The following is a 6211-nucleotide window of genomic DNA, read 5'->3' as shown; positions in this document are numbered from 1 at the left end:
ATCTTCACACTGTCATTTCCCACTTCTCCCTGGCCAAATAAGTGAATCTCCAACAAGAAGGCAGAATCACATAAAAGGCAGATGACTATCAGCGGATATAGAGCAGGAATAGAGCTCAAGTTGTCTATTAAACCACAAAGCCTTTCTTGTTTCGTGGGATGGGTTTCCCAGACAATGTACCTTTAAATAGTACAGGTTGGAAGTTTCAATGTCTAAAGATAGGGTGAACATACATCCCAACTCCCCAGAACACCCCCTTCTATGCCTGCTGTCCCTACACACATTAATATTGAGTCTTGCACTCTCAAATTGACCCTGGTTTGTTTCATTCATCCTTTCTGAGTTTTCAACCTTGATGAAAGTAGTTCTTTCCTTGCTATGGCTGAGTAAAAGAAAAAAGAAAAAAAGAAAAAAACGCATACAGGTCTTTATGCCGTCTTTCTGTGTTGCCATAATTGTGTGCGTGAATGTCCTGGCTGATGCCCTCAAGAGCATCAACAATGCTGAAAAGAGAGGCAAATGCCAGGTTCTTATTAGGCCGTGCTCCAAAGCCATTGTCCAGTTTCTAACTGTGATGATGAAGCTTGGTTCCATTGGTGAATTTAAAATCATTGATGACCACAGCGCTGGAAAAATTGTTGTGAACCTCACTGACAGGTTAAACAAGTGTGGAGTGATCAGCCCCAGATTTGATGTGCAACTCAAAGATCTAGAGAAATGGCAGAATAATCTGCTCCCATCGCGTCAGTTTGGTTTCATTGTCCTGACAGCCTCAGTTGGCATCGTGGACCATGAAGAAGCAAGATGGAAACATACAGGAGGGAAAATCCTGGGATTCTTTTTCTAGGGGATGTAATACACATATACAAATAAAATGCCAAAAAAAAAAAAGCACATACACATGATTTCATTGAGATGAAGTCCAAGAGCTGGCAACATGAACCTATGGTGACAGAAATCACAGAAGCAGTTGTTTTGGGGAGGTAGAGAAAGTGGTTAGTGACTGAAAGCACCAGGGCAGAGCTCTCTGGGTGAGAGTCTTCTGTATCCAGCTGCTTGGTGGTCAAGGGGTACTGTATACACAGTACACACAAAAATATGTCAAGGTGTGCATTACTCTGTAACAACTTTGCCTTAATACAGTGTCCTGCCTTGAACAAATTATACGGTCATTGTATTAAAAGAAGTTTCTTTGCAACCAGAAACCTGAGCAGACATGGTGCTTCCTAGCTGTTTCTTCAGCCCAAAGAGTGGTGGTTTCCCCATTTTCTGTATTTTAAGTTTATTTATATCTTCCACAAGAGAGAGAGAGAGATAGAGAGAGAGTCATACCCAATAGGGCCCTCACACAGTGATCCACAGCCAGTCCAGATCACAGGCATCCTGGCATGTACAGGAAGACTTCAGGACATGAACAGGGGACCATCCTAGTAGGTCCAGCATCACACAACATTGTGTATGCTGAACCACCGTGGCTGGCCCTCTCAGCCTCTATTTCTTGGGCTGTGCAGTACTTCTGGGGTCCATGTACAGGGACCTCTGCTCTAGCACTCCATGACAGCATTCCCTGATTTTGCATTCAAATTCTTAAACAAACAGGTATAAACTCCTATCACATGTGAGACCTATTACTTGACCAAAAACTTACAGGAAGAATTGTTCATTTTCTCCTTTAGGCTAGAACACCCGGTGGTATAACCTCCATCTCACTGCCATGCCCTCTTTATACCTTCCAGGAAGCTGAGAAGATGCCACATGGAGCCACATCAGCTAAGTGTTCGGCATCTGAGGCTGGAACATGTTCAGGACCAACATTTGTACTATGTCCAAACATCATCTGCCATTGGTTCACAGGGTGAGCTGACATCTGCCCCATCATAAACAGAAGTGGTTGTTAACATGGGCATAACAGCTGACCTCAGCACCTGTTTTGGTCACTTAAGAGTTAAGAAAAAAAAAAAAAAAGCCTGTCATCCCCAACCCTTCCATTTTTAAGTCTCACTTTATTTCCTTATTTCTGCCAAAAGATGTTCCATCGGCTCTAAAAGTTCAGGGAAATCCAGGTATTGGGATGAAACAGAGACCCGCACTATCAATAGAGAAAAGGAGTCCCCTTCCAATTTCCCAGATCCTGAAACTTCTGCACCTAGGCAGGCATGAGAGGAAAAAGATTAGGGAGTTCAAGAAGGAGAAAGATGAACAGAGAATAAAGGCAGGGCCACCAGATGGTACAGGGGCACAGGAGGAGAGAGCAGAAGACAAGGCACGTCAAAGGGGTTGAAGGCTGGGAGAGAATAGCAGATTCAAAGCAGGCCGGAATGTCTGCTTCCATTTAAGGTCGGGAGTCTGCTAAGTTAGTTAAGAAAGTCATCCTTAGGCAATGGAAAAATTCAATTTTCATCACAGGTCCTGATGACATTTCCTTTAAACGCCAGATTCAATAGCGAGATACACCTTCAGGGGGAAAAACTTCTCTACAGTAAGAAGGGCAGATAAGGAAGGCTCTTTTTCCTGCTATGCAAATATTCTCCAGTAACACTAACAAGATAAATACATTTCTGTGAGATACCAAGGTTTCTCAGCCATGGGTATATTTGGGAAGGTTTTTATCCACTCTTTGCCTCTAAATTGAACACCTTGTGACTGAAATTTTAAAACTTTTTCTTCTCCGATGGAAAAATCTACATTTGATGTTAAAAATCCAAGGGACAGAATACAGGTGGATTCACAGACGTGAACAAACCAGAAATATCATGCCAAAAGTACAAAGATAAGTGAATGTCCCTTTATCCACACCTTTCTACTCAGGTAGTAGAGACAAGCCAAGAAAAAGGGGACCAGTGATAGGTCACCAAGTCAGGGGCAATACCTGACCATCCCTTACCCATCCCTGTGGTCTTCCACCCTGCCATGAGCCAATGACAGAGTAAATACTGAGAAGTCACCTCTGGGTAAACGTCGAGTCCTAAGCAAACCACTCAGGAATGAGATGTCTTCTCACAGTGCAACTCCACGGGAGGAAACTAAACGTTGGAGTCAAGCAGACCCAGGATGAATTGCAGCTCTGAATCTCTCTCTGAGTGTCAGCCTCCTCATCCATAAATGGAAATGATCATTCCTGACTTGTCAGGTGATCACACATGTAAGTCAGATGTCACATGTAAAGCAGTTAGCATAGTGTCAGAAAGGGGCCTTTCTTGTCATCCCCACCTGTTGTATGAGCGTCTTGGTGCTGCTGTGACAGATGATCACAACGTTGGTGGCTTGAAACAGCCCCAGTTTATCATCTGATGGTTCTGCTGTTCAGAAGCCTGTAATGAGTTTCACCTGGCGGAGATCAACATGTCAGCAGGGCAATAGTCCTTCTGCAGAATTTTTCCAGGGAAAACTCATTTTTGATTTTTCCTTTTTCACCTTCTAAAGGCTGCCCACCATCCTAGCCTCATGGCCCCTCCCTCCATCTTCTGAGTAGTGGCATTGTGCCTCTATTGCTCCCTCTCTCTATCCCTCTCTCTGTCTCTACCTCATGAATGCATGTGCAAACACAGATGCATCTCTAGTTCCATTATTGCATCTCCCCTCTGACCCTAGCCTCCACTTCCCTCTACTAAGGACCCAGTAATCACACTGAGCCCACCTAGATAACCCAGGAGATTCTCCCATGTTAAGATTCTTACCTCACTCAGATCTTCAAAATCCCTTTTACCATGCAAAGCAATATATTCATAGGCTCCAGGGATGAGGACATGGACACAGTTGAGGGGGGATGCTTACATCACAGCTGTTACTGTCCTTATTGGACTGCTGACTTTACACAAGCAGTGTTATGTGAGAACTCTGGTTTTAATATGCTGAGATTGTTTTCCAAATGTCTATTCTTTTTAAATTTTATTTACATATATGTATATATATGCACATATCTACATGTATATGTATACATATAATATACATACGCATGCATATATGTGTATACATATAATATACATATACATGTATATATGTGTGTATATATAATATACACATATATAAATAAAATATATATAATGTATGTAATAGACATTATATATACTCACATACATATGTGTGTGTATGTGTATATATATATATATATACACATACACATTATATGTGTATGTATATGACTTTTGCATCAAGTTTCATCCTTCAAACCATGACATGATACACATTATATGTGTATGTATATATTATAATATATGTGTATATATATGTGTATATATATGTATATATATGTGTGTGTATATATATGCATATATATATGTGTGTGTGTGTATATACCTACACACACACACATATTGTTATTAATTTATTCCACGAGTGAGAAAAATGAAGATATTCAGGTCTACTCTCAGCCTCAACCAGCCTGGGTCACAGGGGCATGCCTGTCCTATTCAGGGAGGTCCAAGGATGTGAACCACTAACCTTCTTGTGAGGGCGAGTCTCTCAGACAGGTGTATTTTACCACGGCTCTGACCTCAATAACTCTCTGTTGTTGTGCCACCTAAAAGGAACCTCTATTCTGCTAAAGGTTCATGAGCAATGATTTGGAGACATACCCATGTTGGCTTTTGCTACTCATAAAGGAGAGACACATTCATAGCCCATAGCCCTTGGTTCTCAGACTCTTCAAATTAGGGGAGAAGGGTTGGAGGTCCATAAAAGAGTGATTGTGAAGAAACAGGAGTAAAGGGGACTGGGGGAAGAAGAGCACCAGAGTAAAGCAGCCAAGAATTTCAGATCCAAGAGAGAGTTCCTGTCAAAAATCAATAATGTGGTCACAAACAATTCCAAGTGCCACATTTCACCTGCTCACTTAGTTGGCCTAAAGGAGTTTCTAATAAAGGACTGTAATAACACCTCACTGTCATCCTCTCCACACTGAGCTTGGGAAGAGAAAATTAGCTCGGCCAGGAAACCTCACTGAAATTCTCTCTCCCTATTCTGTGTGGAGTCTTTAAATCAGTTGCCTCTTCCAAAGATAATTTCCCAAAGACAGCCTCAAACCAGAGGCAGCAATTGCCTTTGGCCGTGACCATGGTTCCCTGAGTGGGTTTATACTCCCACCTGCATTTTCACACTTCTATTCAGAGTTGTAAGGAGGCCTTCCAATCCTTACCAGAAAAAAAAAAAAAAAAAAAACTATAATATGAACAAAATAAAACAATAAAGGCAATTCTAAACTTTGGGATCTGGGGAACAAATGACTTTTGCATCAAGTTTCATCCTTCAAACCATGACTTGATGCTTTTTTCATAAGGGGTCAGAGTGATCACCTCAGAGTCAGCCTGTGACCTGATAGTTAAGGCATGTGGCCTCCACACGGCTATGTGCCATTCAAGTTCCAGACACAGGGACTTGAAAACCACACCTGATATGTGCATACCCAAAATCTCAAAAAGAGGAAGAAATGGAGAAGGGATTGCAGCATGACCATTCTCTGTGAGGGGCTGCTTTCTTGCTTTTTCTATCTATTTATCTATCTAATCTGTATCTATCTATCTATCTATCTATCTATCTGTCATTTATGTATCTATCTATCATCTATCTACTCTCCCCACTCTGTCTCTCTCCTGTGAGTGTATGTGTCTTCTGAAAAATTTAAAACACACACACACACACACAAACCCAAAGCTTTAGACTTTATGGATCATATAGTATCACAGCTCAACTCTGCCTTTGTAGTCTGAGTGCAGCATAGACAACATGTACACGGATAAGTATGGCTATGTTCCAGGAAGGCTTTATTTACAAAAACAAGCACATATGGATTTGACTTGCAAGCTATTGCTTGCCAACTTCTTCTTTTTTTAATTTTTAAATTTGCCAGAGGTCAGGTGCATTTGCCAGAAGTCTCACGGAGGGAGGGGGAGAGGGAGAAAGCACCTCCCCCCGCCCTCGGGACATGGTCACACCACAATCCCATCTCCTTCATTTCTGCCTTCTTTTGGAAATTTGACCACACACACGTACACATTCCCTGAGTGCCTTTCAAGCTACTGACTCTAAAATTTGGACTGCAGTCAGCCATGTGGAATCCAGCTGCCTTAACCACCAGGCCATGGAGCCAGCCCCTGCAGGCCAACCTCTACTTCAGACTTTTTCAATACTTAGGGTGAGAAGATGAGGAGAGGAAAATGAAACCAGAGGAGAGATGAGAGGACTCAGGCTGGAGAAGAACTGGGACATTTACTGA

At 42.1% G+C, this 6211-nt stretch overlaps 1 pseudogene; it reads left to right on the top strand.

The window, feature by feature from the left end:
• The first annotated feature begins 430 nt into the window (after positions 1 to 430).
• Positions 431 to 847, top strand: LOC106735199 (40S ribosomal protein S15a pseudogene; annotated as a pseudogene).
• The last annotated feature ends 5364 nt before the right edge of the window (positions 848 to 6211 follow it).

Source organism: Tupaia chinensis, unplaced genomic scaffold, assembly GCF_000334495.1.
Source record: "Tupaia chinensis unplaced genomic scaffold, TupChi_1.0 Scaffold000042_1, whole genome shotgun sequence".
Classification (NCBI taxonomy): domain Eukaryota; kingdom Metazoa; phylum Chordata; class Mammalia; order Scandentia; family Tupaiidae; genus Tupaia; species Tupaia belangeri.
This window is presented reverse-complemented; position numbering and strand designations above follow the sequence as displayed.